Source organism: Ambystoma mexicanum, chromosome 5p, assembly GCF_040938575.1.
Source record: "Ambystoma mexicanum isolate Mex_15411 chromosome 5p, UKY_AmexF1_1, whole genome shotgun sequence".
NCBI lineage: Eukaryota > Metazoa > Chordata > Amphibia > Caudata > Ambystomatidae > Ambystoma > Ambystoma mexicanum.
Genome location: NC_090930.1, coordinates 404,217,122 through 404,232,102, shown reverse-complemented (window position 1 = coordinate 404,232,102; position 14,981 = coordinate 404,217,122). Strand labels below are relative to the sequence as shown.

The following is a 14,981-nucleotide window of genomic DNA, read 5'->3' as shown; positions in this document are numbered from 1 at the left end:
TTGAAGAGAAGAATCGAGCGTGCCAAGATTCGAAGCAAAGACGTTTGCGGATAAAACGGAACTGAGGCTACGTGCGCTGTGCGTCCTATATATAACATCCGGCGACGCCGACCCTCGAGGGACAACGGATCAACGTCATCAACACAGGACGCCCTCTGCCGAAATTTTCCGAAGCAGCACAGCTGTGGTCATTACCTGTCATAGATGTGGAATACGTCGTAGGACACAATCCCCTCGAAAAACTATTATTAATTTCCAGGAATGTTTCTGAACTTACAGTTACCTCCGTTGATGAGGAGTAGGAGTAGCGTTGTATTTTCAATAAGTCTTTACACCCTGCAACTAGCCTTTCTTTTTGGGGCGTGGCCAGCAGGCGACGGATGCAGCAGCTTAGCTCCAGAGCTTCTGCTCCAGGCCACACTCATATCCGACATTTATCCTGCTGAAAAAGCATCCCGGAGGCAGATTGTTGTGGGACAGTACATCGGAAAATCCCAGGACTGCAATTGCCAAGTTAGAAGTCCGAATAGGACGCGAGAGAGAGCCGCCGGAGGAGACGACAAGATGGCCACCATCCGGGAAAGCGGAGACTGGTGACTCCAACAAGAGGTGTGCAGTTCCCTCCTAAGGGGCTGCAGCAACCTGGGCACCCGGCCGAGGCTCCCAGAATGAAAGAGAGGCTCTGAGGAAAGGAGGCGCATGCAGGACGAATAGCAACACAGGAACAACCGGGAAGTGGAGGAGGAGGTGATCCCACATAGGGACAGAAGACTGTTAACCGACCCTCTGCGTCCGCGAGAGAGAGGAACGGAACAGGGGGAGAGGAGCGATAGGTGCAGGCGGGCTGGCGGGCACGCACAGCAGGTGCCAACACCACCAGGGAAGCCCCAGGCAATGAGGTGAGAGGCAAGGGCAGAAACACCCAAGCCCAGCAAGCGCATTGGAATTAGGTGGCCGCGAGGCACAAAGGGAGCAGAGACCGCGGCTCAGAGTAAAAGGAGCAGCAACATCTCCCTTCTGGACGGGCACCTCTGAGGACACCCTTGGCGGCAAGCGCATAGCCACAAATCCATATAAAGTGCATGCAACCACAGATCCAGAAGCCAAAGGTGAGGAATAAGGAGCACTCAAGGGGGGTGTGGGCCCAGCAAAGAGGACTCAATAGCAAGGCACAGTGGTCCTCCCCCCCGGGAGACAAGGGAACCATAGGACTAAGAGGACAAGAGGGTTTGGCACATACAACACATGGCCAAAGGCTGATTCATCGCAGGTGGAAGGCTGCTCAGAGAAGGGTACCAACCCATAGAAAATACATACTGTGCGGCAACACATGGAAGAATGGAAGTAGAAACAGCCAAAAAGCAGAGAAGCAGCGCCAAGGATGGGATTCACGCAAGGAAAAGCAGCACATCCTAGTGCTTGGCCCACAAAGGTAACTGGGGAATACGCCAGTGGGGCACCGGGAGACCCGGCCAGATAAGGAGGCGAGTGGAAGAGGCTGGCACACGTATATAAAAATAGGAAAGAAGATACAAAGACAGTAGGAAGTTGGAGGTGGTCCTCTCGCCGCAGCAAACAGTACGGACGACAAAGTCACCACATATTCAGGCGCACGTCATACAAACTAGCATAATGATGACAGAACAAGAAAAATAATCAACCACTATGCTGCCCCTAAGCAAAAACAACAAAGGGCCAGGAGGGAGAGACTGATGCCTCAGGAACAGGGGCTGAGATGGGCAAGGGAGTCACGCTGTGGGGATCGCTAGCCGCCATCCAGGAGTCCAGAACCTCCTTGGAAGGGAAGGTGCAGGATGTGGGCACGGACGTGTCCCTACTGCGATCCGATCTATGCAAGTTTAGCAAAAGGGTGACAGTGGTAGAACAATGCATAAGCACGATTTGATCATGCTTAAAAACCAAGTGCGCAGCCTGGTTGGAGCAACACGGGGCTGGAAGTAAGGGCAGAAGACTCTGAAGGCTGCTCCCGCCGCAAGTACATTTGGTGGGGATTCCGGGGGGCCAAGAGGGGCCAAGCACAGAACTGTACATGGAAAAACTAGCATTGGAAACCCTGCGCCTGAAAGGCCTTTCGAAGTTATTTACGGTGGAGAGAGCACACTGAGTGCCAGGCAGGGTCCCATCCCGGGGGGATCAACCCAGAGTGATGATAGGCAAACTATTGAACTTCAGGGATAGGGACACGATACTGCAGGTAGCGCGCAAAGCCAGATACATCGAGGTGGAGAATGCCAGGATCCTGATTTTTCCAGACTTTACACAGGAGGTCCAGAAACAAAGGAGATCTTTCGACTCGGCCCGCCGCAGACTTCGAAAACTTAACCTACAATATATGACTATTTTCCCAGCAAAATTGAAAGTGATGGATGGGGGACAGTCACACGTGTTCACGTCCCCGAAAGATGCTAGTGGGACTGGCTGGATGGCAGAGTGCACAGAGAGACAATTCAAGGGTTGGAAGACCGACTTAAGCAAAAGGATAGAGGTGAAAACCAGCTGGTGGAGAATTGAACAGAGGCGTCGAAGATGATGGTCAATAACTGTTCGCCCGTTTCAAAGGGTAGGAAAAAGGATGCCCTTGCAAGACAACTGCAAGGGAGTATGGAGAGATCTGGCTGGAGCAGTGTTAGGCAGAATTATATGCAGTACCCTTTGGGAACACCACACACAATTAAGACTACAAGTGACAGTACAATTTCACCTTTGGTACAAGCCTGTTCTACACAGTTAGAGTGGTAGCAGTAGCGGAGCAGCCAGACTTATCTCAAGAGTAAGTGAGCAGTATCAAATAGTTACACAAAGGACAGCAATTACTATGATTCAGGCAAACACTGACTCAAGGTTTTCAAGTAAAAGAATGTACATTTATTTCACTCTTCAGTTGTATAACATTACACCATTATAAGCAGTCTAAAAATCACACTCTTAATACACCACACCACTTCCCTTAAATTCCAGACAAGTTAAGCTTACAAAATGAAGTGGGAGCAAAATGGCACTCCAGTAATTTAAAAGGGAGGGAAAGACAAAAGTTAACAGAAATGTATCCACACCAACAGGTAAGTACTCGGGACAAGCGAACAAGAGAGACTACAATGATAAAATCAGGTAGAAAAGGCTTAGGGCCAAAGTCAATGGTTCAAAAGTCTCTTGCTCAAGATAATACAGTTCAGGGTAGTTCGCGGTAAAGTTCGTGGCACGGTTTCCGGACGAGATTGGTTGGTAGAAAAGTTAGTTCAAAGTGAAGAGAAGGACAAGCCCTCGGATTGGAGAAAGATTTCAAACACTTTCACCGCGGCTGAACGAAATGCACAACCGGATTTGAACAGTACATTAAAATGGAGAGGGAGCTCTAGCTGAGGCAGATGTTGCTGGTAGTTCCTGCAGACTCACGGTTCCTGAAGCGACTGTGGGAATGATCAGAATTAGGAAGACTGGAGGATCCTGCACTATGCAGGGAAGAAACCAGCAGCAGAGCAAAGCAACGAATAAAAGGTGCGCTCCTTAAAACCCAAGCAGCGTCCGACCTTCCTGGCTATCCGGCCCACTGTAGCTCTGTACAGCTCTGTACAGCGAATTCGACCAGAGAAGGGGTCCTGGCTTGCAGTTTGGGCAAACTGGTTGGTCCCACCAGCTCAAGGGAAGAAGTTTCCTGGAGGATCTTCTCTGTCGTCAGATTCTGGAGATTCGGACCTGCAGCAGAGCTTCACCGGGCGGTTCTGTCGTTGTAGGAGTCCTCTTCTTCCAGTTCCTCATTGGTTCTTTCGTTCCAGTGGCGACTCTGCTCTCCCAGTCCCAGAGACCTGCTTTTTATGCAGTTTTCCCCCATTCATACAGCCTGGCTGTCAATCACACAGCAGGGTGGATGGCCTGGCAAGGCCAGTCCCCTTAGCCAATCAGACTGGAGTGCGACTTGTGTTACCAAGGGAACCCATGGCAAGGGTCCTAAAACCCCTCCCTCACATCCTGCCTACCCAGACTCTCAGGCGCCTAAAGGAGGGCTTCTGTGTGGAAGCCCATGAAAAAGCGATGAACAAAGGGACCAAACCTGGTTTGGCGAGCAGAGTAAAACACGAGAAAGACTAACAAAAAGAATGGCTAATAAACCGGGCCAGAGCCAAAATAAAATGTATTTGGTCAAGCGGGTTTATGTTTGAGGCTAATACATTACCACATTTATATAAGATAATCGCGGTAGAAAAGTTAGGGTATATACCACTGCCACCAGCCAAGTCTTAGTGTAAAGGGAGCGAGACAATGCTCTGAGAGACACAGACAAAAAGGGATAAGAATTAAACCTTTCCAATACTCCATGGAAGATGGGGTGTACTGGGTCTGTGGCAAAAGTGACTAAGGTAAAGTTAATGGCAACTTTATCTTTTCTGGGGGACAGTAGTCAGGTGGGAAGTCTAAAAGACAACCCTGTGTCACTGCACTGATGGTGCTGTGTAACACACATGGAAGAATATGGTGCCATGGAGTAGGTGAGGCTCCAGTGCCCAAGATCACACAAATAGTAGAAATACACATAGCAAAACACATGTAAGAGTGGGAAAAAAGGCTCACACTCTTACCAGGTGAAACAAATAAATCCTAGAAATCCAGCAAAGCTGCTGAGGGACTCAGTAGGTAAGGGAAATCAACCATTTATGAGAATTCTCCCTAACAAGCAGGAAGAGGGTCCAGGTAACCCCAGAACTAGGACCCACCTGATGCACCGGATAACAGATGCAGCTGGGAGGTTTGTGGGAGGGAGGGGTAGGGAGTGTGGGAGACCTGAGGGGGCTGGGGAAGGACATGTTGAGGCTGGGGAGTTGGGGGACTGTTTGTTGGGGAGCGGGGAAAAAGTTAGCGTATGGGCTGTTCAGAATCAAGGGAAAGGGTGCCAGAAAAGACAGCTTCAGGACCGTAGTGGGCCCAGGATGAACCGATAAACATGGGCGAGGGTGGGAACCACCTTAGAATAGGCAAGTGGAATGGGTGGGGGTTTGGGAGTAAAGGAAAGAGGGTCAGAGTGTGGCAATATCTGAAACGGCAAGGGGTACAACTGGCACTACTGCAGGAGACCCACTTACAGGGGAATGATTTGAAGAGGCTGGAAACAAAATGGGGGGGGGGGGCAAAGTGTTTGGGACCTCATTCTCTACATATGCGAGGGAAGTGTTGATTTGGGTGCCCCCGGGGGTCCCCATACAGGTAGAAAGAACGATGGGAGACACAGAAGCTAGGACGATAGCCCTGGTGGGTCAGTGGGAGGGACACGACATCTGTGTGGTGAACTCCTACGCTCTGAATGTGGACGAGAAGACCTACTTTACCTCAGTGATGGAATTGACAGTCGGCCAACACACAGGGTTATATATATATATGGGGGGGGATTTTATTGTGTCCAGGACCCAGAATTAGACCGCACAGGGAGAGGGGGCTTGGCAATACCACTGCCACAGGAGGCACTGCGACTAGTAGTGGAAAGAATGGATCTAGTGGAGCTCTCGAGGGAAGCACATGGATTAGAGAGAGGGTATTCCTTCCACTCAGAGGTGCACAGATCGTTTTATAGACTGGACTACCTATTTGTGGGAAGAGAGAGCTTCCACCGATTCCATGACCCACGGTATTTTGATAGAGCTCTATCGGATCACTCCCCACTGGTCACCGGGTTGGAGGGTGCGCGCAATTGGTCCGATATGAGGTTATGTAGAATGAGGCAGGGGCTGCTAGGAGACGTGGCTAATACACAGACCTTGAGGGAGGCAATTACTTCCTTTTCTGAACTCAACGAGGGGTCGGTGAGCGATGTGAGAATACAGTGGGAGGCATTTAAGGTGACACTGAGGGGAGTGTGCATGTCCCAGGCGATAGGGGTCAGGCGGACACTAGACGACAGTATTAAAAAATTAGAAGGTGAAATACAGCAACTAGAGATCGATTTGGAGGGGGGGGCAGCAAGCAGAGGAAACATTGGCAGGAAAACTAAGCTCACACAGAAAGGCCCTACACTCACTAGAGCAATTCAACAAGGGGCTATATACAACAATAATCCATGGGGAAGGCGACAAGGATGGGCAGCTTTTAGCATGGCTGATAAAGCGAGAAAGTCCAAGGGGGCGGGGTGGGGTGATTACCCAGATACAGGACCCGACGGGAAGCCTGGTATCATCACAGCAAGAGATAAATGGGGTCTTCCAGAAGTGTTACAAGCAACTGTACTTAACGGAAAGGACTTATTCGGACCAAGAGGCCTCAGATTTACTGGATCTGGTAAAAATGCTCAGACTAGATGGAGAAGAAAAGGGAAAGTCTGGATCTGCACACAGAGGAGGGGGTAATATTAGGGGCAATAAAGACAATGCAGGCTAACAAGGCGCTGGGTAGAGATGGCTTCCAGGTGGAATTTTACAGGACGCTTGCAGACGTCTTGGTCCATCAGTTGAAGCGAGTCTATGATCATGCACTTCAGAAGGGGTTGATGCTGGGGGTCAATGAAGGAGGCAGTGATTACGGTAAAAAAAAAGGGGGGGCACGCAGCGGAGTGCCTCCTACAGACCCATTGCTTTATTAAATGTTGACACGAAGATTTTGGGGAAGGTGTTAGCGACTAGACTAGCAAGAGTGGCACCTGGCTTAATGCATCCAGACCAATGTGGATTCGTAGGGGGATGGGATACGGGCATACATTTACGTAGATTGCATCACGTCATGGACTTAGTCAAGGATTCACAGAGGGAAATGGCTCTGGTAGCAACAGACATGTTCAAAGTATTCGATTCACTGGAATGGCCATGGCTATTCAAGGTACTGGAGGCCTGCGGGCTAGGCGAGGGAATACTGAGGTGGCTGCGACTGCTATATAATGCCCCCACATTTAGGGTCAAAACAGGGAGATGGGTCTCGCAAGGATGGTGTCTTCTAGAGCGAGGAACGCATCAGGGGTGTTCGATCTCCCCTATTTTGTTTGCCCTAGCGCTGGAACCATTGGCAAGATACTTCAGGTCATACATTATAGAAATGGGTATTCGGGCAGGGGGTGGTGACACACAGTATCTCGCTCTACACGGACGATGTGTTGCTGTATGTGGATAACCCGCTGGAAAACATCCCAGTGATATTGGAGGTGCTGGGCAACTTTTGCAAATTATCGGGGTTTCAGGTTAACAACGAAAAACCTTTGGTATTCCCATTGGCGGGCCTCAGGGAATGGAGGGGGAGGACATCTTGAAGGTGGATCTTCGATGGGAGTGGGAATCTTTGAAATACCTGGGTATTCAAATTTACCATGATGTGGAGGAAACATTTGTGCATAATACGGGAGGGGTGCTTTCACGGATAGGGGATGCAGTACAATTCTGGAAAAAGCTACCTTTATCTTTGATGGGGAGAATCGCACTGTGCAAAATGGTGGTCCTCCCTCGTCTTTTGTATTATTTCATGAATATCCCATATGTAGTTAAGAAAGAAAGTAGGGGGCGTGGCATGGAGCTGACTCGACTGGAACGCTTTCCTGAGAGCTCCCGCTCGGCCCAATGCGTTTTTTTATATAAAATCTGTTTCTGCCTCCGTTTAAGCCCTGGATTTCGCCCACCGGTGGGGGAACCCCCCCCTGCACCCTCTGACCGAGTGGGTCCCGGTTTCTCCTCAGGACTGCCGGATGCGACGCCGCAACTGCCCAGGGGCCCACTCGGCAGAGAAATGGCCGTTGCAACTCCGAAACCCGGAGGCCACCAAGGAGGGGGCGGAACAGATTCAGAAGCCCTGCCGACCTGCCGCCACTTGAGTTGAGCCGCTGTGTACCTGCTTGCCGCTCGCTGATGTGCCCTTCTGCCTCCGGACCCGGTGCCCAGCTCTCTTCCCCAGCACAGCCCGAAGCAATACTGCGCGCCCTGGGCAGTGAAGCATCCGCTCTCCACCAACCCTTGCCTGCCAGGACGCGGTCGCCGGATTGCCTCCTCTCCTCCGAGCTCGGCTTTCCGCGCTCCTGGCCAGCCGACCTGCACGCAGCCCACTGCGGGGGTCCATCTGGAGTCCTCCGGTTCCGCCCAAGCGATCCCGAACCCCCTGGGCTGTGGATCCAACGGCTCTCCGACTTTGTCCTTCCCATTGGGACGCAGCTTCCCGCACCCCCAGTCGGCCTACCTGCACTCGGCCCACCACAGGGGCACATCTGCCGCTACTCAAAGCTGCCTGTGTGCGGGGGCTCCAACAGCAGCCGGCCGTCAGTTCCACCAGCAGCGTGCTCTCCTAGCCATCGCACAGTGCCCGCACAGGGTACACGGAGGCACCAGCCCACGAGCCTCTTTCCCTGTGCTTGGGGCACTAATCGAACAGTGGGGCATCCTGCACATCTAGCCGCAACCCGCCAGGGCAGTCTCAGCGCCCCAACGCCCTAGGAAGCCCCCTACAGTCCCTGCACCTGCAGCGCCTCAGGCCGGGCGGCCATCTTGCGGACCACCACCGGAGCCTGGATCTCCCATCTCTACGCCGGCCACTATCCGCCGTGCAGAATCACTGGCCCTCCCTCTGGACCATCCATTGCTTCACAGGCCCTCAGGGGCTGTTACCCCCACCACCTACCCAGGTTGCCCTCGGGTCGCAGGAGGACCCCAGAATCTTATCAACGGCTCAGCAACACGCCAGCTACACGCCAGCACCGGCGTTGGGAGGTGAGGAGTCAGGGGGGGTAGGGGGTATCCTACTGACTCCGGGTGCTTGGCTGAGGGAGGCCCCACAGTCTCATTGGCTCGGCCTCTTGTACCCGTATCATCAGACCCCACCGAATGTACCTTGGGCGCCAACATAGCCCCTGCCCCGACTGGGATCTCCCCACAGCTCCAGAACTTCCACAAGCCTCAGACCTATATCTTTTAACGGAGGCGATTCGCACCACTGGACCCAGAGTCCCAGCCCCAAAGCCTCCCCAGCACCACAGAACTTCCTGCGTCCCGCCCACACCGAGGTGCTGTCACACACAGCCGTGCACCCACGACAATGTCCAAAACTGGGAAGGCACCTAAACAAGCCGACATTGTCGCCCTCATGACCACCTCGGCTGCCGAAAGGGCCAAGAAAGCCGACCCACCGGAGGATTCCAACAAGAATAGAAGTCTATCAACTGCCGGAGCAGATTCCTCGCAGCCACAAGCTACAACCAAAGCCGACCTGCAGGACCTACTAGTGGCCCTAACCAGAGAAATTCAGAAAAGTTCTGAGGAAATTACTAAGAAAATAAACTCCCTGGACAAAAGAATGGGGGAAGTGGAGCATCGAACCACATAGAATTGGAAGTCTGCGACCAGCAATTCGAAATTGAACAGGACAAGGACAGGATAGCGGCCCTTGAATCAAGATACAACAACCTCGAGGCAAAACAAGAGGATTTGGAAAACCGTTCAAGGAGGAACAACATCAGAGTCCGAGGCATCCCAACCACTATCCCAGAATCAGACCTGAAGGCTTACATATCGGATCTCTTCCGATTCATCATCACCCTCCCAGACACTTCCCCCCCTAGAATTGGACCGGGTGCACAGAACTACTCCAAGGAAAACTTAGACGCTCCCCCCGGATGTATTGGCCAGGATACACTTCTTTCAGATAAAAGAGGACATTATGCAAGAAGCAAGGCAAATGCGGCAGATCACCTTTCGAGGTTCCACAATCTCACTTTACCAAGACCTAGCGAACGCAACCTGGCTACAAGATAAGAAAATTCCATATCACTGGGGATTTCCCACTTCAGTGAAATTCAGATGGGACGGTTCACAGAGACAAATACAATCGCTGAAAGAGGCGGAGAAACTCATGGGCATAAACAATACTGACTCCAGCGCCGAACCGGAGGATTCAGTTTGATCTCACCGGGACGACTCCCCAGGTGGGACATGGTCCAAACCCAGTAGACGGCGCAGACTGAGGGGCCCTCCGAAAAAAGATGGCGACAGGGGTTGAGCACATGGCTGAAGCTCCCTGGTCCAGGAGCCTGCGGACCCCATACGCAGAGTCCACCCAAGACCAATTGAAGCCCCACTGGAACTATCGTAAGCAATTCATATGCACCTGCGCAGAGGCGCGACCGACGGCGGGCGCCCACACGGTTCCTCTCGGCGGCCCAGTTGGCCACACCGAGCGCATTGGTGCCACTAGTTCCCCAGTGACAGTAGGTAGACGTTCCTTCTACCAGTTCAACGTCGGGAAAAGTGAGAAGAATGAATCTTACAAGAATACCTTCACCAACACGGACACGGACACTAATCGTCCCTAGAGTCACCCAAGGACTCTTTAACACAACAGGCAACAACAACCGAAAACAGACCCACAACTCAATACATCAGCTACATCTTATTCAAAAACCACAAGACAGGCCCAGGGTAACCCTCATGAGACACACTCAACACCACAGCGCAAAAGATGGCTAATACAAACGAATTAAGAATCGTATCCTGGAATATCCAGGGGATGAACTCGCCAAGAAAACGCAGATCGGTGGAACAACGCCTTGGTCAACTATCCGGAGACATTATCCTACTGCAAGAAACGCACCTACTGGCAGAGGATGAACATCGCATAAAATTCAAGAGATATAAACAGACCTTCTTCGCCACTTCGGGCTCAAAGAAAAGGGGCGTTGCAATTCTACTCAGTGACAACATTCCACTACTTAACATCACAATAAGGAGAGACCCACAGGGCCGGTACCTTCTAATCAAAGGCCTCTTCGAAGAACTTCCTACCACGTTGGTATCAATTTACAGCCCCAATACATCCCAAAGCAGGATCCTCAGAGAAATCCTCCCAACCATCTTAGCCTTCCGGGAAGGCCACTTATTCATAGGCAGAGATTTTAATGCCATGCCGAACCCGTCACTAGATAAAACGCTTCCCCCCACGAATACAGACTAAACGCAGGCCCTGACCTTACTCAACCTATTCAAGGAAATGGAGACCGTGGACGTATGGAGAATACAAAATGACGCCTTAAGAGACTACACACACTTCTCCAACGTCCCCAAGGGATACTCAAGAATCGACTTGATTTTAATTTCCAGCACCCTTTATCCATGTGTCATTAACACAGAAATTCACACATGCATGATCTCCAACCATTCTCCAGTCTCCGTGAACATATCCATTTCAGGCCAGAAATCTCCCCCCCAGAGGTACTGGAAGCTAAATGATTCACTCTTACTAGACATCAGTATAAGAGCCGAAGTGGAGGACGCATTAACTAACTACTTTAAAGAAAACTCCACACAAACATCCCCCATCAACATAATCTGGGACGCAATGAAGGTGGTGGTCAGAGGCGTACTGATAGGGGCCGGGGCAGAACAACGAAGGATCTCAAACATAGCTGCGGCCAAGCTTGAAAAAGAAGTATCCCACCACGAATCACAGCTAAAAGTTCAATACTCAAGAAAAACCGAACGGGCCTTGAGAAAAGCAAAGACCGCCCTGGAAATGCACTGCGCGGATCTAACAGCCAAATCCCTAGCGTATACAAAACAGTTCTACTACGCTAAAGGGAACAAAGCAAACAGGATATTAGTTCAAAAACTAAGGGCGATACGCAGTCGGAACAACATACTCAAACTACAAGGGGAAAATGGAAAACTGCTCTTCTCCAAGACGGATAAAATAAATGAACTGTTGAGATACCATACATCCATAAGCGAACCACTGAATCTAGAAGACCTACCAGAATACATGAGGGCGCTACTGCCCCGCAACCCCTCTTTGCTAGAACATCTGGAGGCTCCCATAGGAGACGAAGTCATCGAATCCATCAAAGCCCTCAAATCCTCCGTCACAGGCCCAGATGGCCTGACCACAAACTTCTACAAAAGATTCGCCAGGGTGCTGGCCCCTCAATTATCCACCTTATTCAATTCCTTCCTATCCACGGGATCTGTCACAAACTCCATGGCCGAATCAATCACGATCCTGCTACACAAGCCTGGGAAAGACCCCGAACTGCCAGACTCCTATTGTCCCATATCGCTTTTGAACAATGACGGGAAGATTTTCGCCAAAGTGCTGGCCAGAAGATTGGGACCGACCCTTCCAGGCTTAGTTGACCAAGACCAGACTGGATTTATCGCTGGTAGAGGGACCCATGACCACATCCGACGAGCAATAAATCTAATTGAGTGTGCCCACAAATCAAAAACAAAGATGGCAGTAATCTCTGTAGATGCCCACAAAGCCTTTGACCGGGTGGATTGGGGATATATCCGTGCAGTGCTTCAACGATCCGTCTTCGGTCCTAACTTCACGTCATGGTTCATGGCCAACTACCAAATCCCCACAATGCAACTCCGAATTAATGGCACCAGGTCTGACTACATTCACATCACAAGAGGCACCAGACAGGGCTGCCCACTATCTCCCCTGGTCTTCGCTTTGTCCATGGAACCCTTCGCTGCCAGAATCAGACATAACAAGGGCATACAATGAATTCAGGGGGGGGAACATGAGTATAAAATTGCACTTTATGCCGATGATGTGCTCTTAACTGCGATGAACCTTTCAACTTCCCTGGGGGCCCTGTGGACGGAGATTGCGGCGTTCGGCGCCTTATCGGGATTCAAGGTTAACCTACCCAAATCCTCAGCATTACCCATCAACCTCTCCCACCAGGACGAGGCCGCGCTCGCACCACTCTCACCAATTCCTTGGGCCAAGGAGGCCAAAGAATATCTCGGAGTCCAGATCACCAAAAACCCAATGCGTCTATACTCAAATAACATCCCACAATTACTTAGAACTCTGCAGAATGACCTCAAAAGATGGAAGCAACAAGCAATCTCTTGGTTCGGCCGACTCTCCGCCGTTAAAATGAATCTGATACCCAGATGGCTATATCAATGTGCATCTCTACCACTACAGATCCCCTCCCCTGCCATACGGGCTCTACAGAAGAAAATAATGGAATTCGTCTGGGGGGGAAAAGGCCCCGGATCAATAAACGAATCATGCTAAAAGGAAAGTCACAAGGGGGCCTCGGCGTCCCCGACCTAGCCGGATACGCACTTGCGGCTCAGATATCTCACAAATTCGCCTGGGTGGATGAAGTAGACCCCTCGAAATGGTGACAAATCGAAGAGGCCTGGTGTCCGGTCCCACTACAAGATCTACCACACCTGCCATTACTAAAACCACAAGCCAACACTGGGCCCTTATCTGCCACAACGGTTACGACCCAATGTTGGAAAATCGCAGCACGGAAATGGGGAATCCGAGGCACCCTGGGTCCCATGTCCCCCATCTGGAACAACCCAGAATTCACACCAGGAAACCCACCACGGGACTTCCATGCTTGGTTAGCAGGAGGCCTAGCAAACACTAGCGATTTTCTGGAAGAAGGCTCTCCCATCACCTTCGAGAGGTGCAAAATAAAATTCGGAGTGGGGGAACGGGAAAGATTCCGTTACTTTCAAATTAGGCACTGGATGTCACACAGGGGCACTCGGGACAAATGCTTGAGAGAACCAACAGCACTGGAACTCACTTTGACATCTCCAACCAGCAAAGGCAGAATATCCACTATATATCGGCTCCTAGACAGATCTGACCCGGCAAAGAAAGAAAGATATATGACAGAATGGGAAAAGGACATTGGCCGGGAAATAGCAGTAGAAGACTGGGAGAAAATCTGGACCAGACTACACAAAAACTCTCAATGCGTCACGAATAAGGAAGGCGGCTATAAACTGTGTTATAGATACTACATCACCCCCACCCAAATACATAAGGCCAACCCGGACATTCCCAACACTTGCTGGCGTGGCTGCCAAGCCCCCAGATCTCTTTTTCACTTACTTTGGGCCTGCCCAAAGGCAGAGATATACTGGAAGGAAGTGCTGAAACACATCAAAAAAATCTCTGGCCTCTCAATCCCTTGGGACCCAGGTGTTGTCCTGCTGGGCAAAACCGGCGACGGAGCATTCCCAATATCAGGCCACATCTCTCGCCTATGCAACCACCTACTACTAGCTGCGAAAATTGCACTGGCCCGCCTATGGAAAGACAAAAACGGCCCCTCGATCGCCCTATGGTGAGCCAAATGCTGGGAGATAGCAGTATCAGAAAAAAATCACAGCAATACGCTCAGACTCCCTAAATAGAACTATGAATATATGGGACCCATTCTTAGACTATGCGGCCAAATATCCAACTCTCACCAGGAGGCCCTCACTCACAAGGTGGCTCCAATGCAGCCCCCTCTACTCACCCCTGATCGGCCCCCAATCATTTCGGAGTTTAATCGGACAAGCACCCGAGATCAAGCCACTCAACTGCCACAGCCAGGAATCAATCCACCATCTTTCTTACCCTCAACCCACAAAAGCCTATAAAGACACTATTTGTTGTTGATGCTGATATGCACTGCTTTGTTGTATGCAATATAAAATTTTGTAAAATCAATAAAATGTTGTTATGAAAAAAATAAAATAAAAGAAAGTATTCCCCAAGATGTTCAACTAAATGCTGGGGGAACTGTTGTGGCGTACAGGGCGTTGCAGGGTGGCCATGCAGACAATGCGTCGCAGGCGAGAGGAAGGAGGCCTCAACATGCCAGACTTCTAACTATATTTCTTGGCGGCACAATTAAAGGCTGTGGCATGCTGGTGAACTGGGCCGGGAGGGGAGCTGACAAGGGGATCCCGCCAGAAAGACAGGGAGTGGAGCTACTGTGGGGAACCATAGGCGGTAAAGGGGACACAGCTCTCTTTAAAATGGTACGAACAGTATGGGGGAAATTATTTTAAAAAATGCGGGCTAAAGAGTTATATGGTAGGGGATTGCCAATCTGGTTTGACACCACCATTAGGAAGGCACTGCAAAATGTGTCTCAAAACATTGAGGAAAAGACAATGCACCACATTAGGGGATTTCTTCAGAGACGTCAAATTTTGCGACATTCGAGGAATGCAGGCAAACATACCAGGTGACAAGTAGGCACT

General features: G+C 50.8%; 1 protein-coding gene across 4 annotated transcripts in view; it reads right to left on the bottom strand.

Moving 5' to 3' along the window:
- The window catches only part of ARHGEF6 (Rac/Cdc42 guanine nucleotide exchange factor 6), a 3,277,165-nt gene that overhangs the window by 2,308,088 nt on the left and 954,096 nt on the right, over positions 1-14,981 (bottom strand). The gene's annotated exons all lie outside the window — the stretch shown is intronic.